The following is a 25,769-nucleotide window of genomic DNA, read 5'->3' as shown; positions in this document are numbered from 1 at the left end:
TACAAGATAATAATGGTGTTGTGGTAACTTGACACACAAAACGAGAAATAATATTATGGAGATCACTATAAAAAACAAAAAAAAATAGGAGATCTTGATAAAAAAATATAAAATAAAATATAAACAAAAATTCTAAACATTATTATGGAGATCTGACGAAAAAAATTTGTATTATTATCCAGGCAATCACGAGAAATAATAAAGAAATCAGTTTGTGAGAACTCTGTGTGAATATCAGCAGCAAAACAACTTCATTATTTGAGCATTATAAAGAAGAAGAGAATACACTGCATTAAAAGATTAAAAAATTTGCAGCGTGACGAATGTGCTATCTCCATTACAAACACTAGTTTTATCAGAATGAGCGCTTCCGTCTCGTAATTGAATCTGAGCATGCGTGGCACTTTGTGCGTCGGAATTGTGTACACACGATCGGAATTTACGAGAATAGATTTTTTGTAGGAAAATTTGAGATCCAGATCTCAAATTTTGTGTGTCGGAAATTCCGATGGAAAAAGTCCGATGGAGCCTACACACGGTCGGAATTTCCGACAACAAGCTCTGATTGCACATTTGCCGTTGGAAAGTCCAACCGTGTGTACGGGGCATTACTTGTTTAATCAAGATAAAATCTGCATGCTCTCTTCCTCTGACAAAGCATCTTAACTAAAAAGGAGTACACACTGCCCTAGATTGAAATTAAGGTTTTCAACTATAGACACCCTCATGTACTTAGAACTGCTTCAGTGGCAAACATCAATCCTGCAAATCACCAAATCCCCAAACCAGTTTTTTTTGTTTTTTTATTGTGTATGTGAAAGCGGTAATGGCAAATAACAAGAGTATTTTAATTGTTGATATATAGGAAATACTTCCTGTATTTTTATGGTTTACCAAGAAAAGGACATCTCTTTCATTTGTTTCTGGTCTCTCACTCTATTCTGTATTTCTATGGTTTAAGCTACTGTAGAGACCCAATAAGGAAACCCTTGCTGTGTAGGAGCTGCCTTGCAGAGTTATTGAGCTTGTTTGAAGTTTTCCTTTGTCTGACAGCACGTACAAATTTGATGTTCCCAGAGCCACTTTCAATATGTTGTTCTGCAGTCCAGAAAAGGAAAAAGAGCTAGTCAACAGAGTTTTTCAAAATGGGTCATACCAAGATAGAACAGCATGCCAAGATCTAGATACCATCTATCCTGAGAAATGTACAATTCAATATATGTAACAGTAGCAGCTTATTGGCAGTAAGTCAGGCCTTGAAGTCAAATGTAGGTATTCCTTCTTTTCAAAGCATGTCAAGTATAATGAACTTGGCCACACCTCAGTGATTTCCCTGTCCATAAAAAAAGATAGGGCTTTGTTCGGGTAAAATAAGCATAAATCTAAAAACAGGTCAGTGGCCAAATATCAGAAAAATGCAAGGTCACAGCAAAAACAGTGATGTTATATTGGTGGGGCTTAGAAAACTAATAGGTAGTATTATTTGAGACACTATTTGTGCATTAATGGCACCCAGTGCAAACAGGCAACATTTTCTGAGCAAAAATATTAAAATATTTAATGATATTTTCCTTTACATTTCATAAAATGGAGCTAAACTTACCTTTCCTTCAATGGTCTGCTGGGTGCTAGTCTTCAGCCTTCTTCATTGGACGGCCTGGGGTGATGTCACTCATGTGCACGTGCAGGAGTCAGTCATGTCAGTACACAGGGACCGTGCCAGCAACATGCACTGTTCAGTTTACATGTCGAAAAAGACAGTGAGCGGGCAGGTAGATGTATTTTATTGCAGAAGAGACATTGCATGTCTCTATTGCAATAAAGATTTAGTCTGCTCGCAGTTTGTGACAGCAGAACTTTATTTCCACTTTACCATACAGTCAAGGTATTGTACGTTGTGTTATTTGGTATTAAAGAATAGAAACTGAAATGCTTTTAATTAGGATACTGCATTTAATGTATTTTCATTTCTCCAAATGTACCTTAATTGTTTGACAGGTTTTAGGTTAGAGAGTCTTTGGACATTATAAGAGGATTCTAGAGGGACTGTTCAAGTGTTGGAAGAGTCTGGTCAAATACTTCAAAAGATTGCAAGAGAGACTGATCTTCTGTTGTAAAAGACAGCTAGGGAGGCTGCTCTTATACTGTGAGAAATGTGTCCATACAAAATACGTTGCTTGATATCTAAAAATGCCAAGTATCATAATGTGCTAATTGTATGTATTTCCACCCTAACTTAATCAAGAGTGATTTAACAAACTGAATACTGCCTGGCTGCATCCAAGTAGTACTGAATAGTGAATGATGTTCTCTTCGCTTGGTTTCCCTAACTCTGGCCCTAGCCTGATCGCTTACTTCTGTCTGCCATCAGGGATTGTCTCTGGTAATGGAAGTGTAGGAGGCAATAGGGCTGGATTATACATATTTATGTATTTTCTGGCCAACCGCTAGGAGTTTCATTGCCCGTGGTGCATGATGGGGAAGTGTATAAATATTTGGGTTAACCTTGAGAAGAATGTTTTTTCCAACCAGACAAGGTGGCTAAACATAATTTTACATACTATATACATAATGTAAACAACTTCGCCTTGGAAAACTTTCCTAGACTCCAAACTGTTAATTGTGTTACAATGTGCACATATAAACAATATTACATTGTGCTCGTTTTCCTTTAGAAAAAAAAAAAAATATATATATATATATATATATATATATATATATATATATATATAGTGAATCCAGTAATAAACTTAAAGTACATATGCCAGCTTATACCGTCCACTTTTGTACTACAATGTGCTCCAATCATGCATAAATGTGGCAAGTGCTTTCAATATTCGTGCGCCCTCTACACCTTTCCACACACTGACACTCACCAGACCTAAAGACCCAATTGTTATGGGTCAGCTTGCACTCAGGTTTAATCCCCTTTATTTGGGCTGGTGTATCCCCACCCCCAGTGGCGTTGCTAGGGGGGTGCGGTCCGCACCCGGGTGACACCTGCCAGAGGGGTGACACCATCCCGAGGGTGGCCCTGGCTCCCTGTGGCTTTTAGATTTTTAAACGAGGGTTTCCCAGGGTCTTGTAGGGAGAGGAAATGCTGGATGCCAGCTAGGTACAGTCTGACAGTATTATGGGACAGGCTCAGATGAGTGTGGCAGTAAGACACGAAGGCCAGGATGTGTTTGATTTGACCTGTGCCTATCCTGGGGCATGTGGCTAGGAATTTGCCATAGGCATTCCAGGCTGTGTGGTGAGCCGTCAGCGTGTTGGGCGACAGTGACCAGTTTACAAGCAGTGTAGCATTATGAAGGTGGTCTCTTAGCCCATCCTTAGCTGCGAACAAGGTGGGATAGGAAACTAGGTCGGGTCAGCTCCAGGTATCTGCAAGAAATACAAAGGAAAATTGAGGCAGAACAGTGCGTCTGCTGTGAGATTGCACTTGCGGCCATGGACCTGCAAACCAGTGGGTGCCAAAAAATGGTAGTGAAGCCTGTGGAGGCTGCTGCATCTGTTACTATATGAGATGAGGAGGCTGAAGCTGCTGGGATGAACATGGATACGCCGTTCCAGTTCTCAAGGAAATTGTCCCACATTGCTAGATCTGCAGCAGCTGATGGTCTAGCTTGATGATTTGATCGGGGTCCTGTGTGTGGGAAAGGAAGACCAGGAGGCGAGAAGTGAAGGAACACGTCTGAGGGATAATCCTCATAGCAAAGTTCAGCATGCCTAACAGGGACTGCAGCTGTCTCTTGGTTCAACTTCCTGAGGTAGTGAAGGCATAAATGACCACTCTAATCCAGGGCAGCTTGTTAGGGGGTAGGCTGGCCTGCATAGAGCAGGTGTCAAGGGTGATTCCTAGGAAGGTGATGGACTGCGTGGGGCCTTCCACTTTATGCTCCGCTATGGGCATGTTGAGGTTGCCAAACACTACCCTTAATTTGTCCAAATCTGAGGGGGGGCTCGTCAGGCCATTCGATCAGCAGGAAGTCGTCCAGGAAATGGATGACTTTCTGGCAATGCACCTGGTGAGTTAGGATCCAGGTGAGGGACTGAGCGAACGTATCGAAGAGCCATGGACTGTTCTTTGAGCGAAAGGTCAGTTTGGTAGCAAAGTAGTATGAATCTCTCCATATGATGCTGTGCCACTGCCACAAGGAAGGTTCAATGGGTAAGAGCTTAAAAGCATCTGAAATGTCCACCTTGGACAGCCATGTGCCCATGCCTACAATAATGATGGACTGTATAGCTAAGTCAATGGATGCTTATATGAGAGCGTACTTTTTGGAAGGAATCAGTGAGTTAAGACTGGGGATGTGGGAGGAATGAGGCGTGGACAAGTCATACACCAAACGTAATTTATTTGAGAATTTGCCCTTGACAAGCCCAATAGGGTTAACTCTCCATGTCTCAAATGGCGACTCAGTGAAGGGGCAGATAATGATTCCCTGGTCCAGCACGTTCTGCAACAGATTGTTAATAGCCTGCTCAACAGTGGAGGCTGAGCAGAGGTTCCTGCACTCATGAGTGGTGTGGGGTAGGGTGATGAGCCCCGTGTGGAATCCAGAGATAAACCCGCGCACCAGGAATAGTGCGTATGTGGGTGATGGATTAGAGGAAAGGTTTAACACCAGCCATCGTACGTTCACCCGGCCCAGTCAAGATGAGTTGGGATGCTTGAGGGTGCATGTGCTCTTGGGATGAGCTCTATGACAGTTGTCTGACTGCGCCAAATGTGGCGCAGTCAGCATTGGTTGAAGCTGCAGGTGCCATAGTTGAAGTTGTTGAGGATAGGCGTCTTGCCTAGTAACTGGATGGGCCATCCCAACTTGTCCACCTGAGGATGTTACATAGTGGCAGGCATGCCTTGAGCGGCACTAGAGGTAGAGGCGAAGGTATTTGTACCCTAAGTCAATCACGGCATGGAAGTACAAATCCATCTCTTCCCTCCTGGTGGGGTCGGCACAACATGCCGTAGGCCAGCTTAAACTCAGTGATTAACAGTTTGCGATTGAGCCTGGGGTCTTAGGCCTTCAGAACCACGGACACGTCCCCCCCAGGACTTATTCTCAGCCAGATCATGGACCGAGATGAGCAGGGAGACCAGGTTAACATCCTTTCGGTCCAGGAAGTCCTTTGTGATGCCGGCAGGGATGAGGTGTGCAGGAAAAATAGTGGAACTAGTGTCCAGCGTACCTGTGGGTGGTGCAAAGATGAGCGCTGCGACCGTGTCTAGGGGGGTCACCGCTGGGCGCACTTCTAGGACTCCTACTCTTGCCTGCACGTCGGAGACTGCTGCGGTCAGCGTGCCAATCATGGTGTGCAGCTGGGTGAGAGCTGAGGAGATGGACTGCAGGGATGCCTGCCGGGTTCCCGGGAACAGCAGCCTGAATAATTCGGCTTTCCTGGCCATGGCGGGGTAGGAAATGGCCCTATGCCGCAGCTCTGTCGTGAGCTTGGGGATAGTCCATCCCCTGAGGGACTGAGTGATGCCTGGCTCTGAACACGTGGTGGGTGACAGAGGGGTGGAGGCAAGGTCCTCACTCCTGGACCGTGACATGACTCCAGCTATAATGACAAAAGAGGGGGGGTGTATGTTTAAGAAGAGTTTTTGGAAAATAAGAACAGCGAAGGAGAGACAGAGTACGTAAGAATAAGTAAGAAGCAAGGGGAGGAAGAACAGAAAAAGGAACAACAGGTGTAGGGAAGAACACGATGTGTTCCAGCAAAAGCTGAAAAGTGGAAATTTAGAAAACTCGAAGAGCGTGGGGCCACCGAGGTTAGCCAGGAGGTGACTGGTCAAATAACCGATAGCTCGGGTGCCTGGTCAGTGTAATGCATGGACCTGTGAACCAGAGCCCCAGGGCGTACTGGGATGGGAAGCTGCAGTCTGGTTATGGCCTAAGTAGGAAAGTTGCGTTCTGTAGTAGGTGACGTATGGTTGGCCTGTTAATGGCTGCACTGTCAGCAAGCAACTGTTTAGCAACTGTGTCTGCGTAGTTTGAAGGTGATGTCCTTCAGAAAATAGGTAAGAAAAAAAATGTGACAGTAGCTAAGCACCAGACCGGCAGCCCAATTCCTGTATGTGAGGTATTGAGATGAATAAAGAGTGCTGCAGGTTGATGTGGGAGAGTGTCCCTTGTACTACCCATCTGACTCGTGCCCTGATAGAATAGAGATCCTGGTTGTGGCCGAGACTAATCTGGCGACCGGGAACCTGAAAAAGGTAACATGGAGGTCCAGGTTTAACCTGGCTTGAAGGAGAGTCCTAAGCCCGCCCCCTCCCCCTAAAACATGACAAACACCCCCCCTAGGTAAAAGCATGCAAAGCCCTGCATGTGTGTATGTATGTCATATTACCTGCGAGAAAAATGTCCAACCTTGTGCAGGATGGAACAACCTGACCTCACTGACCTATGAAGGACAGACAAGAAAATGTGAGTGGCTGGGTTGAGTGCCACTAGAGACCAGCTTGCAAGAAAGTAGCCTCAAAGGGAGGTGAAAACAAGCAGTAGAGAAAAGTAGAACATGTATGGGGATAACCAAGGCCATGCTGACCAAGTGACATAAATAAATGAGCTGCCACTCAAAAGAGGCCTGCTGAAGCATGTCGGCGTTTGTGACCTAAGAAGTCGCATGAGTTGTAAGTGTGAATGGACAAATGAGTGGTATATATAAGTGGCGACTGAGAGTTTGGCAGGAACCTCAAGGGGGAGGCCGTGCTGCAGAAGCTCCTGGTGCCTGAAAACGTGTAATGAGTGTTATGAGTGGCGACTGAGAGCTTGTGGCAGAGAACCTTGAGAAGGAGGACATGTAGCAGAAGCTCGTGGTGCCTGTGAATGAGTAATGAGTGGTATGAGTGGCGACAGAGCTTATGGTGGGGACCTCATGGGGAAGGCCATTTTGCGGAAGCTCGTGGTGCCTGTAAATGGATAATGAGTGATATGAGTGGCATCTAAGAGCTTGTGGCAAAGAACCTTGAGAAGGAGGCCATGTAGCAGAAGCTCGTGGTGCCTGTAAACGGGTAATGAGTGGTATGAGCAGCAACTGAGAGCTTGTGGCAGGAACCTTATGGGGATGGCCGTGTTGCAGAAGCACAGTGCTTGTTAGAAGAATATTTTATATTTATATATTTTTTTTTCGTAGTTTTTTTTTGTTCTTTTTTTTGTAGAAAGCACATCCAACCTAGTGCAGGATGGAACAACCTGAACACGACTGACCTAAGGGAGAAATGACAGACAAGAAAACGTGAGTGGCCGAATTGTGTGCCACTGGAGACAATGAGTGGTCAGATCGTGTGTCACTGGAGACGTGCTTGCAATTATTGCAAGAAAGTAGCCTCATCAGGCAGTTAAAAACAAGGACAAATCGCGCCGACTCGGGTCGGAGTTATGAAACTGGAGTATCGTATGTGTTTGTGAGTAAGTGCGTTCGCATGAATGGTCTGAGTAATGACTGGTTGCTTGTGGCAGGAGCCTCACGAGAAAGGCTGAGCTACAGGAATCTTGTGATGTGTGTGACAACTGGAATCGACTTGTGTCGTGCAGAGTATACGAAACACTATGTCGCCGACGCGACCGGGATTAGAATCGGGCCGTCGAAGAGTGTTAGGGTGCCACTTCCTCCTCCAAAACCGAACACATACCAACCACCCAGCCCCCGAGGCTAATCAAAGTGCAGACAAGGCACCAGGTGGGTCTAATTACCACATCAATCAGCCACAGAACCCGTGCAATCAATACATGCTAATCTCCAAATGGATGAGGTGGCAACCCCAAAGAAAGTGAATCCTATAACCAGCGAAGCCTGTGTAGAGTGATATCGGACCACGACCGACATCGGCTCGGAGGCTTGGATCTACAAACGAATTGTATGTTTGTGGATGGGATGACAGACAAGGCAAAGGGAACCTACGAATCTACTACGCCTGTGCCGAATGATGTTGGGACACGACTGACAGCTCGGAGGCAGCTAAGTACGAAAGGAATGCGGGATAGGAAACATAATGAATCGTAACACTGCGTATGATACAAAAAAGGTTTAAATCCTACCTGCAACAGTGAGTGAGAACCGCCGATGAAGACCACGAACAGAGAAGCCGCAACACACTTGTAATCAAACGCACAGGCTCACGAACACAAAGTGAGCTGGGGACAGTCGACCTAGTGACATGTAGTATTGAGCACTGGAACCAACAAGGAACACAGGTGAGTGGGCTGCTTAAATACCCTCCCCCCGGGCTCCTCCCATAAATTCAGGCCACCATACTGGCCTTCTAATATACAGTGGGGACGCCAAGTATTCAGACCCCCTTACATTTTTCACTCTTTGTTATATTGCAGCCATTTGCTAAAATCATTTTTTTCCTCATTAATGTACACACAGCACCCCATATTGACAGAAAAACACAGAATTGTTGACATTTTTGCAGATTTATTAAAAAAGAAAAACTGAAATATCACATGGTCCTAAGTATTCAGACCCTTTGCTCAGTATTTAATAGAAGCACCCTTTTGATCTAATACAGCCATGATTCTTTTTGGGAAAGATGCAGCAAGTTTTTCACACCTGGATTTGGGGATCCTCTGCCATTCCTCCTTGCAGATCCTCTCCAGTTCTGTCAGGTTGGATGGTAAACATTGGTGGACAGCCATTTTTAGGTCTCTCCAGAGATGCTCAATTGGGTTTAAGTCAGGGCTCTGGCTGGGCCATTCAAGAACAGTCACGGAGTTGTTGTGAAGCCACTCCTTTGTTATTTTAGCTGTGTGCTTAAGGTCATTGTCTTGTTGGAAGGTAAAACTTTGGCCCAGTCTGAGGTCATGAGCTCTCTGGAGAAGGTTTTCATCCAGGATATCTCTGTACTTGGCCGCATTCATCTTTCCCTCGATTGCAACCAGTCGTCCTGTCCCTGCAGCTGAAGAACACCCCCACAGCATGATGCTGCCACCACCATGCTTTACTGTTGGGACTGTATTGGACAGGTGATGAGCAGTGCCTAGTTTTCTCCACACATACTGCTTAGAATTAAGGCCAAAAAGTTCTATCTTGGTCTCATCAGACCAAAGAATCTTATTTCTCACCATCTTGGAGTCCTTCGCGTGTTTTTTAGCAAACTCTATGAGGGCTTTCATGTGTCTTGCACTGAGGAGAGGTTTCCGTCGGGCCATTCTGCCATAAAGCCCCGACTGGTGGAGGGCTGCAGTCATGGTTGACTTTCTACAATTTTCTCCCATTTCTGACTGCATCTCTGGAGCTCAGCCACAGTGATCTTTGGGTTCTTCTTTATCTCTCTCACCAAGGCTCTTCTCCCCCCGATAGCTCAGTTTGGCCGGATGGCCAGCTCTAGGAAGGGTTCTGGTCCTCCCAAACGTCTTCCATTTAAGGAGGCCACTGTGCTCTTAGGAACCTTAAGTGCAGCAGAAATTTTTTTGTAACCTTGGCCAGATCTGTGCCTTGCCACAATTCTGTCTCTGCGCTCTTCAGGCAGTTTCTTTGACCTCGTGATTCTCATTTGCTCTGACATGCACTGTGAGCTGTAAGGTCTTATATAGACAGGTGTGTGGCTTTCCTAATTAAGTCCAATCAGTATAATCAAACACAGCTGGACTCAAATGAAAGTGTAGAACCATCTAAAGGATTATCAGAAGAAATGGACAGCACCTGAGTTAAATATATGAGTGTCACAGCAAAGGGTCTGAATACTTAGGACCATGTGATATTTCAGTTTTTCTTTTTTAATAAATCTGCAAAAATGTCAACAATTCTGTGTTTTTCTGTCAATATGGGGTGCTGTGTGTACATTTATGAGGAAAAAAAATCAACTTAAATGATTTTAGCAAATGGCTGCAATATAACAGAGAGTGAAAAACTTAAGGGGGTCTGAATACTTTCCGTCCCCACTGTATATACACTATATATATATCCTGGAAGCGGAGTGGTTATACCAAGATTATGGTGGTAGCCATGATTCTGTAATTGATTTTTAAAGTTGGTGAGTGGTTTTCATGTAAACGTGATCGAGTGGCTTTACAGCTGCCCAATCACTTTAACAGGGCTCAGAAGGGGGACCGCTCTTGCCACCATTCCAACCTCTACTGTTCCACAGGGGAGTCCAAAACTGCTGCAAGTTATCAAGTCGGCTGCCCACAGAGGAGATGGAGGAATATTTATTTAGGTGCATTTTTTCCTGGAAATTTTACCTTGATAATCGTTGCGCAAATATGGTATGACATAAAAAATTGCAACAAGCACCATTTTACTCTACAGGGCCTCTGCTTTTATAAAATATATAATGTTTGGGGGTTTCTATTAATTTTTCAGCAAAAACAAATGCTTATTTTAAGAAGTGAAACATCAAAATTGCTGCAGGTGGCAAGTGGTTAAATATTCCATACAATCATCTTTGAGGTCACATGAGATGCATTCTGGAATATTCTTCCTTAGAAAACAATTCCTTTGAAACAATAACATGGGGATAAAACACTTGTATCAATGTCTGAAAACCACACAAAGAAATCCTCTGAGCATGTCCGCATTCACTTATACTGGGTGTGATGTTTATACAATGTGCTGATGGCCTCTGAGACCAAGCAAATCTTGCAACATCTATTTTAAAGCAAAGTAACAAAGTAAAGCAAATGTCAATGCAAAAGACTAATGTCATTTTATATACTGTGGTCAAGATCCTATAATTACCTAGAGCATTTTAGACTGTATGTATAAGCTTTGCTGCATACATAGGTATGGGTTATACAAATTATTAAAATTCTAAAAAAAAGGCATATTTATTTTATTTTAATCAAATAGAATTTTAAATGTTCCACTGTCCTTTTATTCTTTCAATTTTCTCAATGGTAGCACATTTAGGATTTTATGCTACTCCAGTGGAACATTTCATTTGTCAAGCATTAAATGTCAATGCTGTCATCTAAGTAAATGACCTTGAAGGAGATTATTCATTATACCATTGTATTTTCATGTTTCCACTTCTAAATTTTTGTAATGGTCTTTACTTTGTAGATAGCACCTAGGAATTATTCTGCTATCCCAAATTTCTAGCATAAAATACTACAGGCTAGCATGATAAAATATTACAAGCTAGCATTAACACAGTTGTACAGTTTACTCACAAAACATAGATTAATCAGGTACATCAAACACCTTGGTGATAAAACCTCAGGATTATACATGGTAAAAATGTAGGATTTAGTAATAAAGCTCAAGTTTGTTCCCGTGTGTGCTGTATCTTTTAAATTCAACAGTAATTTTTTTAGATCCTATATATAAATCATGAAATATTAGCAGGCAAGCATAAAACTTGAATGCATAGATCATTTAAATATCTTACAATTAAAACTATTTAAAGGGAGATTTTATTTTTATTTTTCCTTGTCAAAAGAAGTTTATTGAGTATACAATGTTATAAAGATACATAAAGATACATAAAGTAAGTTTACAAGGATCTATAAAGTAAGCTCATTGTTTTACAGTAGGGTTTATATAGGTAAATATCATGAAATTTCAAATATTAAACATTGGGTTCACGTAAACCTAAATTAAAGATATATATCATTTCCTTAGTTACTTTTGTAGGTATTTAAAAGATTTATACCTACTATACATATTGTTAACAAGTAGAGTGTATATAGGTCAAATAAATTCTGATAATGAGCTTTAATCGTAAGGTGGAGGAAAGGAAAGAGAAAGAAGAAAAAGGGTTGAAAGGTAGAGGTATGGTCCACAAGGTTGTCCCGCTCGTCAGTTTATTATTCTTTTTAGTTCTCTTTGAAGCCTTAGAATGGGTGTCTCTGTAAGTCATTTAATCTGTTACCATGGCAACAGGACAGAGTCATTGAAATTTGACAGGAACTGTTGTTTTATCCAAGGATGCCAAAGTTTTTCAAATTTTGGAATTTGATTTTGATCGATGGCTACCATCTTAGCATGGGACATTGTATTATTCATTCTGTGAATTGTTTCTGCTAGTACCAATGTAGGAGATTTCCATGCCTTGGCCACTGTTTGTTTTGCAGCCGTTATTAGTTGGATCATAAGTTTGAATTGAGAAAGTGTTAACCATTCCGGTTTTAGATTAAGTAAAGTTAAATATGGATCTGGTTGTATTATTTTTTTAAATATTTTAGATGCAATCACGAAGACTTCCTTCCAGAAGGTTTGGATTACTGGGCACGTCCACCATATGTGTAAATATGTGCCTATTTCTGGGCATCCTCGAAAACAAAGAGTTGAGGTATTAGGTGAATATTTTGCCACTCTAGCGGGTACAAGGTACCAGCGAGTTAGGACTTTATAATTTGTCTCCAGTGCTAAGATGTTGGGTGAAGATGACTTAGATGTGAGCCATATATTAGACCAGTCCGTGTCTTTTAAAGTTCGTCCCAGGTCCTCCTCCCACCCCTGAACGTAAGAGGGTCTATTAAGATTTGCTACTCCATATAATTGATTATAAAGTGATGAAATTGTACCTTTAGCAAATGGATCTTTTGTACAGATTGATTCAAAAATGGATAATTGGGATAATGGTGTATCCCCCTTTAGGAATGGTGTATAGAAATTTTTGATTTGGAGATATCTAAATATCTCAGAGTTTGGTAGATCATATTTTTCTCTAAGCGATGGGAATGAAAGGAATGATTTAGATGCTATGAAGTCATTTAGTGTCTGAATGCCTGATGTTGTCCAAGCTTTAAAAGAATTTGGGTAGATCCATGCCGGATAAAAGGCCGGATTTCTGATAAAAGAAAGGAGAGGATTGTGTGAAGATTGTAACTGATATTTGGTTTTTAGTTTATCCCAGAGAGATAAGAAGTGTTTAGTTATGGGATTATGAATTTTAAAGCGGTCTTTAGGATCAAGCCATAATAAATTTGATATTAATAGAGGGTCATTTTCTGAAGCCTCTATAAATACCCATAATGGGATTTCCTGTTTTGCATGGTATTTGGACAGACTGGCCAAATGTGCTGCTCTGTAGTAGTTAGTAAAATTAGGGTATCCCAGGCCTCCTTTATTTTTGGGAAGATGTAGTGTGTGTATAGGTATACGTGGTTTAGAAGAGCCCCATATAAACGAAGTTGCTCTTTTTTGTACTATTCTCAAAAAATAGGAAGGAATTGGAATAGGGAGGACTCTGAATAGATAAAGCAATTTGGGTTTATTTTTATTTTTCAACTATTTACTGGCTTTTTTTTGTAAAGGTTAACAAAGGTTAAAAAAAGTTTAAAACAAAACAATTACCTAGTCTTTGAAATACTTGTTCTTGCAAATTTAATAAAAGCCAGAACAAAACTGTGAAGAGTGAAAAGGGGGAAGGGGAAATGTCAATGCAGTACTCTCTAAAAACAGTTGACTTTGGGACAGGCCCACCAAATGGAATACACAGTACCTGCCTTGCCTTGCCATATCCTCTGAACCATAATAGTGACACTTATGGAACAAAAGATGTAAGTCTCACTGGTACAAGATTCCTATTTGTTAGTATCTTGTAGTATGTCTTTATTATAGATGTGTTTATAGATAACTGAAATTTTGAAGATGTAATTTTTTGCCTTTCCCCTTGCACCAGCACATCTCACGGGTTATCCCATAAAGTCATGTTGAAAGTTTTTGTGGGTTGCTGATCATATGTGAAAAGGTAAGGGTTTGTAAGATTGGATGCTCTGATTTGTGATTAGATCTGCAATTTGAAAATGTATTTATTCACCATCTAAACTCCTGTATAGATAAACCTAGAAGAAAGGATAGGTCAAGAAATAAGGGCAGACCAGTTTGAGGGGACCAAAATATTTGGGCACATATGGAGGGCCTGTCCTTGGAAATTGTTCATATAAAAAGGTCCATCATTATTGGGGAACGCAACTGAGATTCTAGGTTTATCCATAACAGGCAGTGATTTCTGATGGGTATGTTGAACAGAGAAGACAAATAAAAGTTTTCAGAGATCACCTTTTTAGGAAAATAGCCCATGCAGACAAGGGTCCCCTGTAGGTAAAACACACTGAGGGAGATTAACTAAAACTGGAGCCCAGAGAATCTGGTGCAGCTGTTCATAGTAACCAATCAGTTTCTAAATTTAGCTTGCTTAGTGAAGCTTTGACAGTAACACCTAGTAGATGATTGGTTACTATGCACAGCTGCACCAGATTCTCTAGGCTCCAGTTTTGTAAATCTCCCACTGTGCAGTTTGGTAAAACGTACATTACATAGTTACATATCGGATATTCCTTGGATCAACTTTACCTATAAATATTAGTATCCAGTTATATTATGTGTATCTAAGAAAGAATCCATGCCTTTTGTAAAACAATCTACTGAGCTGGCCAGAACCAGCTCCTTAGAGTCTATTTCACATTTTCACAGTGCTTACTATAAAGAACCCTTTCCGTATTTGACTCGGGAAGGACAGCCACACGCTGTGTTGCAGCTTGATAGGATCCACCCTTGGTCACCCTGTGCTAATCACTAGGGCCCTAATGATAGGCCTCCCAAATGGGGTTATCTTCTATATATACATGACATAGATGCTGATCTGTCCTCTTGAGTCTGGAGGTCTCTTTCTATGTATATGATACCTAAAGTTAAAGCATCTCAGGTCCAATAAATGTATGTCCTTGATACCTTGATCTTTGAGTATTTATATTACACTACTTGGCAATATATCCTCAGTGTTGATTTGGACTCTGATTTTACCATATTGCGGTTTATGCTTCTAACTACACATCAGTACCTACCCAGTATTTGCCCTGAGGAAGCTAAATATTTAGCAAAACACGTCGACAAGCAAGTTTTGGAGGTGATGTTGGATCAAATCTTTTTCTACTAGACATACTATTTAGTATTTTCTCTATCTCAGATCCAGACATCATAACTGCATTCTTATTGGGTATCTGGTAACTGTGTCCATATAGGGTGTTGATTGTATGTTTATATGTTTTGTAACCTTGTTGCAATTTAAAATTTATCGCGTTCTCTCCCCCTAACAGGCCTGGGGCTCAGTGAGGGCAAGATGGCCCCCGCTCGGCTCCATAACATTGCTTGGCTGAAGCGACGTCAAACGTCACTTCCGCCCAATGGTCTTTTGATGGATATTTTTAAGGGTCAAAGTTTGTCGCCATTCCTGGAGCGGGCGCACTTTTGAAGCATGGCATGTTGGGTATTAATTTACTTGCGGTAACGTTATCTTTCACAATATAAAAAAATTGGGCTAACTTTACTGTTGTCTTATTTTTCAAGTCAAAAAGGTGTATTTACCGCTTGCCACCCGTCATATGACGGTCAGGCGGCGTGGCTCTTGTTCTGGGCGGGCGTCATATGATGTCCGTCCATTTAAACAGGGAATGCACACGATTGTGTGCACGCATCCCTGTTCCTTCGGTGGCAACGGAGACACCGCTCGCCACCAAGGGGGGTGAACAGCCATTGGGCATGGCTGTTTACCACGTGATCGCCCGTGATGAAGTCACGGCCGATCACAGATGGTACTGCCCCACTTTGCATGCAAGAGCGCTGTGCGTGCACATCGGTGGCAGTGTTTTCCCGGGAACACTGCTCGTCACCGTAGTTGGTAAACAGCCATTGGCCGGCGGCTGTTTACCATGTGATCGGCAGTGATCCTTTCACAGCTGATCACTAAATGTAAATACAGAGCAGTAACGAGATGTTACCGGCTCTTCCCTCCTCACACACCGATTGTGTGTGAGAAGGAGATTGCGATAATATCTCGTTACCGCTTACAGTGTACCCCAATCACACTGATTGCCCCCCCAATAAAGAGGACCTGTCACCACCCATGAAAGTACCTGTCACAGTCCATATGAGTACCTGTCACAGTTCATCTGTGTACCCGAGTACCTGTCACAGTCCATCAGAGTACCCGAGTACCTGTCACAGTCCATCTGCGTACCCGAGTACCTGTCACAGTTTATCTGCGTACCCGAGTACCTGTCAAAGTCCATCTGAGTACCGAGTACCTGTCACAGTTCATCTGCGTACTCGAGTACCTGTCACAGTCCATCTGAGTACCAGAGTACCTGTCACAGTTCATCTGCGTACCCGAGTACCTGTCACAGTCCATCTGAGTACCCGAGTACCTGTCACAGTTCTTCTGAGTACCCGAGTACCTGAGTACCTGTCACAGTTCATCTGAGTACCTGAGTAGCTATCACAGTCCATATGAGTACCAGGGTACCCAAGTACCTGTCACAGTCATCTGAGTACTTAAGTACCTGTCACAGTCCATATGAGTACCTGTCACAGTTCATATGAGTACCAAGTACCTGAGTACCTGTCACTGCCCTTCAGAGTACCTGAATACCAGTCACCCACCCATCGGAGTACTCACGTACCCATCACCAGGCCATCAGAGTACCCGAGTACCTGTCACTAGCCCATCAGAGTAACCGAGTATCTGTCACCAGCCCATCAGAGTACCCGAGTACCTGTCTGCAGCTAATCAAGTTACCAGAGTACCTGTCTCCAGCCCATCAGAGTACCCGTGTACCTATTTGCAGCCCATGCCTCACAGAATATATGTTGGGGTGTTTGCTTTCCAAAATGGGGTGATTTTGTGGGTAATTCCACTGCCCTGGTGCTCAAGCACCTTCTAAAGTGTGATAGGTAGGAATGAAATGAGATGTGTAATTTATGCTTCTAGAATGCCTGAAGGTACTACTTCAATGTTGGGCCTCTGTATGTGGTCAGGCTGTGTAAAAGTCTCACACATGTGGTATCGCCATACTCGGGAAGAGTAGCAGAATGTATTTTGGGGTGTCATTTTTGCGATATACATGATATATGTTAGAAATATCTTATAAATCGACAACTTTTTGTAAAAAAAAATGCATTTTCATTTTTTTTCCACATTTTCCAAAAACTTCTGGAAAAAAATGAACCATTCAAAAGACTCATTATGCCTCATAGATTATACGTTGGGGTGTTTTCTTTCCAAAATGGGGTCATTTTGTGGGCAATTCCATTGTTCTGGTGCTCAAGGGCTTTCAAAAGTGTAATAGGTCGTTGAGAAATGAGATGTGTCATTTATGCTCGTAGAACACCTGAAGGTGCTACTTCAATTTTGGTCCTCTGTATGTGGCCAGACGGTGTAAAAGTCTCATACATGTGGTATGCCATACTCAGGAAGAGTAGCAGAATGTATTTTGGGGTGTAATTTGTGGTATGCTGTGTGTGAGAAATAACCTGATAATATGATAATTGTGTAAAAAAAAAATTTAAAAAATCTTCATTTTGCAAAGAATTGTGGGAAAAAAATTACAACTTGAAAAAATTCACCATGCTACTTACTTAATACCTTGGAATGTTTACTTTCTAAAAAGGGGTCGTTTGGGGGGTATTTGTACTTTCCTGACGTGTTAGTATCTCAAGAAATGAGATACACCTGATGTACTGAAGGCCTGATCAGATGTGATCAATTTTCAGTGATTGCCACCATAGTTAGACTCTATAACTTTCACAAAGACCAAATAATATACACTAATTTGGGTTATTTTTACCAAAGACATGCAGCAGTATAAATTTTGGCCAAAATTTATGAAGAAAAATGACTAATTAGCAAAATTTTATGACAGAAACAAAGAAAAAGGCATTTTTTCACAAAATTTATGGTCTTTTTTTACTTATAGCACAAAAATTTTTATAAAACACTAGTAATTAATCCTGAGTAATTGTCATTCCAAGTGTGAGAGCGCTGAAAGCTGAAAATTGGTCTGGGCAGGAAGGAGGTGTAAGTGCACTGTATTGAGGTGGTTAAAGTGATTGTAGGCAGTTTTTTTTTTAACCTTAAAGCATTCTATGCATTAAGGTGAAAAAACGTCTGTGCACAGGATCCCGTCCAGCCCCCCCCCCTTATTCTTACCTGATCCTGAACTTGATCCAGCTCTGTGCCTGAGAGTAGCATCTCTCTCTACTCTCTCCCTTTTTACAAGATAAAGATGCAGCAGTGGGAGCCATTGACTCCTGCTGCTATCAATCAAATCTTGTGATGAGGGGATAGGGGGAGGGGTCAAGCCACACTGTCTGTGTCTATAGAGGCAGGCAGCATGACTCAGGATCAAGTCTGTATGAGTGCCCCCGTAGGAAGTGGTTTCCTATAGGTGCACTTGCACAAGAGGTGGAGCCAGGAGCCCCAGCAGTAGACCCTAGAAGTGGAGGATTGGGGCTGCTTTGTGCAAAACCATTGCATAGAACAGTGTAAGTTTGGAATGTTTATTTTTTTTTAAAAAGGAGGTTTACAGTCACTTCATACCTAAAGGCCATTTAGAAATCTCAGTAGACTTCAGTGCTATTGTTGGGCTACACATATTTCCTTACTGGTTCACCAAACCTCCTGCAAACTGCCAATTTCACCCATCCCTATATGTCGTAGTTGACCTGCTTTGAAGTGGTGGGGTTCAAGGATGAGGCTGAATTATTTTTTTATAACAAATTCCCCAAAAATCTGACTGAACCTGAGATTTTGTTGCAATTAATTTTTTTTTTTTGCGTTGCAGCTAACAATTCCTCTGTAGCGTATTCTTTGTGCACTGGGGTAAAATGGACCTCATTACATCTTCATTGTGATTAAAGATGGATGTACATTGTGGGACACTTTTTTATTTTATTTATTTTTTTAAATAAATGAATTATCAAAATTGTCTATTGTGGTTTTTACCTTTTGACACTTTTTTTGGTGAATGTACCCAATACTCATTCACATAGGGGAGGGCAGGATCTGGGGGCCCCCTTGTTAAAGGGGGCTTCCAGATTCCGATAAGCCCCCCCACCCGCAAACCCCCGACAACCAATGGCCAGGGTTGCCGGGAAGAGGCCCTTGTCCCCATCAACATGGAGACAAGGTGCTTTGGGGGGACCCCAATGCACCCTGCCCATGTTGAGGGCAAGCTGCTTGGTATGGTTCAGGAGGGGGGGTTCGCTCACCCCCCCCCTCTTTCCTGGCCTGCCAGGCTGCTTGCTCTGATAAGGGTCTGGTATGGATTTTGGGGGGACCCCACGCCAATTTTTTTTTTTACATTTCACAGTGGAGTTCTCCTTAAAATCAATGCCAGACCCAAAGGGCCTGGTATGGATTTTTGGGGGGACGCCAAGCTGTTTTTATTTTTTTTATTTTGGCGTGGAGTTCCCCTTAAAATCCTAACCAAACCCACAGAGCCTGGTATGGACTGGGGGGGGACCCATGCCAATTTTTTTTCCTTGATTTTTAATCTTAATTGCCGGGAGTCGGCATTACATTACAGCCGCGAATAAGCTTAAATGACATTTTTTCCTTTAGAAATGTCATTTTTCTGCAGCATTGTTCTACACATTGCACAGATGCGCCACTTTACAGGCAGACTAAGGGGACCCCCAGGCATGATATTTAAAGGAATATTTTTTGTTTCACTTGAAGCATTATTAAAATCACTACTCCTGAAAAAACGGTTGTTTTAAAAACTTTTTTTTTGCATTGATACATGTCCCCTAGGGCAGTACCCGGGTCCCCATACACTTTTTATGGAAATAACTTGCATATAAGCCTTTAAAATTAGCACTTTTGATTTTTCATGTTCGTGTCCCATAGACTTTAATAGGGTTTGCATGTTCGCTCAAACTTTTTGCCTGTTCGCATGTTCTGGTGCGAACCAAGCCAGCAGTGTTTGGCTCATCCCTAGTAAATACCTTATACAGCCTACTTCCTGTTTCTTGTCTGGTAAAAAGCCTAGGCCTATGACATCATGCTCAGCTCTCTCTCTCCTGAGAGTTTGCCAGGAAGGGAGGGGGTGAGTCATAAGAGGACCAATGAGAGCTGCAGAGCTGGAGGTGTGCCTCTGTGTGTCTGTGTAAATCCAGGAAGTGAACAGGCAGCAGCTTCAGCTGCCCACAGTTAAAATGGATGCAGCCAGACTCAGTGGAGGGAGATTTCTGCAGCATATTTGGCAAGTACAGAATCACCGTATATATAAAATAATATGCAAAGTGGTTGGAGGGAAGCTTAAGAATGGCAAAGATGTTTTTATTACAAATTATGTGAACAGACTGCAGTTCCTCTTTAATAGGGTCATGTTTTATATCTGGTTTACTACATAGTATGTATATAAATTTCCCAAATAAACATTAAAAATAAACATATGGAATGGATTATCTAAAAAGAAAGCACAGCAGAGCACCCTGCCACACTGCTGGTGGTTCTGTCTAGATAACATTTTGGATTGCATTTACACACAGAACTGAATGACTAATCCCTGTAAACAACCAGCTTTGATAAGTAGTCTTTAGTATACACATTTAAAGGAAATTCAAGCTCTACCTACTGGCTAAAACGATATTAATCTGTAATATTTCGTATTTATCAAATTAAAAGGAAACCTTTTTGGGGGATTTTTTTTATTCCTGGCCATAATGAAGGAAGACATGGACACTGCCTTTTGGCTTTCAGAAGATTCATGAACGAGGTCTTCACACTGTTCTCACCTAGTCTTCACCAGGTCTACCAGTCTTCTATGAGGGTTCTTCAAAAAATGTCTGCACTTTTTTAACTTTAAAATATAGAAACTTTTTGAAGACCCTTCCTAATTGCAGTGTCATAATGTCACAATATGTGGGGAAGCAACAAGACCAGTTGGCTGGCCCAAAGTGCAGTTTTCAATCACTGCATCTTAGCACATGTAACCCTAATAAATGGGTCTCTGCATGGCCCCAAAACACTTTTGTGTTAAGTCTCAGTAAATCAAGACCTTTACTGTAAGTTATTGGTGATGACTTCCTTTAAAAATGTATCAGTGCCAGAAGAGGGGCCATGGATCATCACATAACAGCAGACTTAACTTAGGTTAATTAAAATTAGGTTATAGAATCTTTTTCTTTACAAAAAATAACAATATTTATGAGTGGTTGGAGTGCAAAAGATTGTTTTTTTTTCCCCAAGAGTTGATCTTTTATTGCTGAGGCAAAAGAGTCAGAGTGACAGATATGGGCTGGAGTTTGAGTGGGGTCTAATGCCCTGTACACACGAGCGGACCTTTCAACTGGACTGGTCCAACGGACCGAATCCGGTGGACAATCTGACCGTGTGTGGGCTTCATCGGACCTTCAGCGGACTGTTTCTGTCAAAAATCTGACGGACTTTAGATTTGGAACATGTTTCAAATCTTTACGTCGGAACTCTGCCGGACCCAGTTCCTATAGAAAAATCCGCTCGTCTGTATGCTAGTCCGACGGATGAAAACCAACGCTAGGGCAACTATTGGCTACTGGCTATGAACTTCCTTATTTTAGTCCGGTCGTACGTCATCACGTACGAATCCATCGCACTTTGGTGTGATCATGTGTACGCAAGTCCATTTGTTCGAAAGTCCATCGGAAGTCCGTCAAAAGTCTGTCGAAAGTCCGTCGGAAAGACTGTCACACCTTTGTTGCCAAAAAACCTGCCCATGTGTACAGGGCATAAGTTTAAGGGTTTGGCTAAGTTTCATGTATACTGTAAGTTAGAGGTCATGTGGATGTTAATGCACTCTTGTATCTTTACTTATATTTGCACTGAAAGGCCTATAGTAAATACTACGTAGATTGGCTTCTGGTGCTGAAAACACAGATGCCAACATATTTTGGGCATTTTTTTTTCTTTGCTTTTATAAGAGTGAAACATCTTAAAATTCTGGAACAGGTAATTGTCGCCACAAGAAATAAGTGGCTTTCACAAAAACACAGCGTTTCATCTGCCAAGTCGCTTTGATTAGCAACAAAAACAATAAAAAAGTGTCAATTTCAATTCAAGAGTCCACTTCTGTGGGACAGTATGCTTTTCAGTTCCGTATCCTCACCGCTGAATTGAGCTGGAATAATGAGGCCCTAGTTGCAACCTTTTTACATGGCCTCTCTGATAGAGTGAAAGATGAATTAGCAGGAAGATCCCTTCCTGCTGATCTGGACAGTGTCATCACCTTGTGTAACCAGATCGATATTCGCTTTCAGGAGAGGGCCCTGGAAAAAAGACGCCAGCACTCCCCGTTCCCTAGGCAGCCTGAGCTCCCAGTCCCTTCTCTTAGATCCAAGGAGCACCCCCTGCCTGCTGAGGAACCTATGCAACTGGGCTGGACCAAATTATCTCCCGAAGAAAGCGCTAGGCGCAGAACTCTGGGCCTGTGCCTCTATTGTGGGGCCAAAGGTCATTTTCGTGACACTTGTTCTCTTCGTCCGGAAAAACGCTCAGTTCTAATACATCTGGAAGGTGGAGTATTAGACCCTGAAATATCACCTTCACCTTCTCGTCTTCTTCTTTCTGTGTTCCTTCATGTCGACGCTTCCTCTCGTTCGGTCTCGGCACATCTGGATTCCGGAGCCGCTGGCTATTCCTTGGATTGGGAAACTGCATCTTCCATGAGACTTACCCTTTTGCCCCTTTCAATGCCATTGGTGGTCTTGGCCATTGATGGCACTGTGCTCCCAGGGGGCCCTATCCGCTTCCAGACCCTCCCTGTTAAGATGTCGGTAGGGACACTCCACTAGGAGTGGATATCCTTCCTTGTCTTACCTAAGGCTTCATCTCCTATCATATTAGGTCTTCCTTGGTTACGGTTCCATTCTCCACACGTTGACTGGACTGCTGGATGGATCCTAGCTTGAGGTTCATCCTGTTCCACTTCCTGCCTACTCAAGGTTACCCCAAAAGAGGAACTTCCTGTTGCCACCATCCCAGTATCTTCTGCTCTTCCCACTGCATATAGCGATTTCTGGAATGTCTCCTGCAATAGTCAGGCTGAGGCACTCTCTGGATCGTGTGGCACTCTGGATGAGGAGCCCACCTGTGAACTTGAGCCGATCATTCACTCCAGTTTGCATAGCCATTTACCTTTGCCTGTCCTTGGACCCCCTTGGACGCTCACCCAGGCTGACTCGTCCACCAGTTCCACAGTCGCTACGCCCTGTAAAGCAATTATGGTGGTCGCTGCACCTGGCAATGCTGTTCAGTCGGCCTCTGCACCAGTTCAGCCTATGCCCAGGGAAGCTATCCAGCTTGACTTCTGTGACACACTACTTTCTAACCAACCTGGTCTCAGGGATCCACTGACTTCTTACCAGTCTGATGATCTTGTGCTGGATGTCCAGCTCATCTTTAAGGGTGTGGGGGACGCTGCTCAGACTCCTGATGGTCTTCTTATGCCCTTACCCATTCCTAAGAAGCCTTTAGCCCTCAATAAGTCCCCTCGTCCTCTCCCTACCTCAGTTTCGGTCTCTGAGGATAATCTTAAGTACGAGGTTAGTCAAGTTCTGAAATCCTGAGGCCGTAGAGGCATTCTTCAGTACCTCGTACATTGAGAACGGTTTGGTCCTGAGGAGAGGTCTTGGATCACTGTATCTGAGATCTTTGCACCTCGTCTGTTGAGGAGGTTTCAGCTGGAGTTTCCCTTTAAGCCTGGGCCCAGGCAGGGGAGGGGGAGGCCCCATAAGAGGGGGGGTACTGTCATTGTTATGCAGTAACTTTTCTCTGTCTGCTTACCTGCTCCTCATGTGTTCAGACTGAGAGGCCAGCCACTCACACCTGGCTGGTTTTATAACCTCTCCTCTAAGCATGGCCCCACCCCAGGCGCTATCAGGGAACCCTATATTAACCTGTGCACTGCAAGCCAGCAGTGCTGATCAACCATTGTGTATCATTTGTGTGTTTGGCTTCCTGTTCCTGCTTGCCGTGTGCTCTACGTTTATTTCTGTTACCGACCTTGGCGTGTTCTCAACTATTCCTGTCTGCTCGTGACCCTGACCTTTGGCGTGTCCCCGACTATCCCTGTTTGCCTGTGACCCTGAACTGTTGGCGTGAACTCTGTTGTCCTTGTCTTCTTGTGGCCCCGACCTTGTCTTATTCCCTTACTATCCTTATCCTCCTGTTGCCTACTGTGGGTGTGAGCTGGGGGACCCTGGGGGTCCCGACAGGGAGCCAGTTGCAGCCCAGCCCATCCTCACCACTAGAGGCTCTGGTGAACACCTGCTGGCTCTCAGACACCACACCCTAGGGAATCTTATGCTCTAACCCCGGTGGGATCCATCTTGGTGTTCCAGCGGCCCTGTCTTTCTTACCACCTTGACTCCCATCCGCAGCAGTCAGCCGTAGGGTCCACTACCTTGCGGTGCACTCCTGATCCCAACGGTGTGCATCTGTCACCTAGCCTCAAAGTGACCTGACATACTGTTTATCTCTGACTTGTAAGGAATCTTGTATTGCATCTTGCCTGTGCTGTATTCATCTTCTTGTGTGCGATTAAGTATCTGTATTGCTTTCCCTTGGTTGTAAAGTTTAATACAGAACCATGAAAAATGATAGCATTGTAAAATTATTAATAATTTTAGAAAACAGAGCGAGCCACAGAATAGCTAATTGCATAAAACAATAACTCAAGCAGTATTCCTTTCAGAGCTATTATTTGCAGCTATTATATCACAACTGCCTAAACTTACAGGTACACAAATACAAAACATGCTTATTACCCTATTAACAAAATACAATGATCACTTTATTTTTCTGGGAACTGAATTTTTTGGACAAAGCAATTTAGCTAAAATAAACACAATCTCAGTTCCATTTTCCACTCCATTGCAGGTACTCTCTGAGATATAGCTTATGCACTTTATGTATATATGCAATAAAACTAAAGAAAGAAGTTAATTCCTATGGGAAAGACCAGCCAAAGTGTTGTTACGCAGAACAACGATCCTCAGATTTACAGTAAGTATTCATTACAGATATGCTTGCCTGATACTTATTATCTGAAATACATATGGACAGGTAGGCTGGAATCTATCATTACTTGGGGAATCCATATATTAAAATAAATTAGGTATATGTATGTAAAACTAAAGAAAGAAGTTGATTCCTATGGGAAAGACCAGGCAAAGTGTCGTTACAGAAAACAACGATCCTTCAAATTTAAGTATCCATTCATTACAGATATGTTTGACTAATACTTATTATCTGAAATATACATGGACAGGTTGGCTGGAATCTATCATTACCTGGAGAATCCATATAATAAAATAAACTAGGTATGTGGGTCAACATAAATCAACAGAGAACATTAAAGTGTAATCTTTCATTTATTATGACATTATCACCATAAAAACATGACATGGATCATGTACAGTATAAGGTTTCTGTAAGCGAAATGCTGGGCAGATACACAAGACAAAAATGATCGCAGTTCTGTACTCTTTATATCCAAATACTATATATATATATTTATATATATCTATATATACACACACATACACAACAAAAAGAGGGGGGTTTGGGGACTTTAATTGAGGTGTGTGGGATCACACAGCTCCATCCCTATCTATATGCAAGAAAAAGAGGATTGGGGACTTTAAATGAGATCTAGCATGGCTAAAAGATGAGTCAATGTAACAAGACGTGTTTTATTCATTAACCACTTAAGAACTAGCCTTGTTTTGGAATTTAGGTGTTTACATGTTTAAAACAGTTTTTTTTGCTAGAAAATTACTTAGAACCCCCAAACATTATATTTTTTTTTTTCAAACACCCTAAAGAACAAAATGGTGGTCATTGCAATACTTTTTTTCACACCGTATTTGCACAGAGGTCTTACAAGCTTGCTTTTTTTGGAAAAATTTTACTTTTTTGAATAAAAAAATAAGACAACCGTAAAGTTAGCCCAATTTTTTTTATATTGTGAAAGATAATGTTACGCCGAGTAAATTGATACCCAACATGTCACGCTTCAAAATTGCGCCCGTTCGTGGAATGGCGT

The sequence above is a fragment of the Aquarana catesbeiana genome, linkage group LG05, assembly GCF_042186555.1.
Source record: "Aquarana catesbeiana isolate 2022-GZ linkage group LG05, ASM4218655v1, whole genome shotgun sequence".
Classification (NCBI taxonomy): Eukaryota; Metazoa; Chordata; class Amphibia; order Anura; family Ranidae; genus Aquarana; species Aquarana catesbeiana.
The sequence above is the reverse complement of the archived record's forward strand: the minus strand, read 5'-3'. Positions refer to the sequence as shown.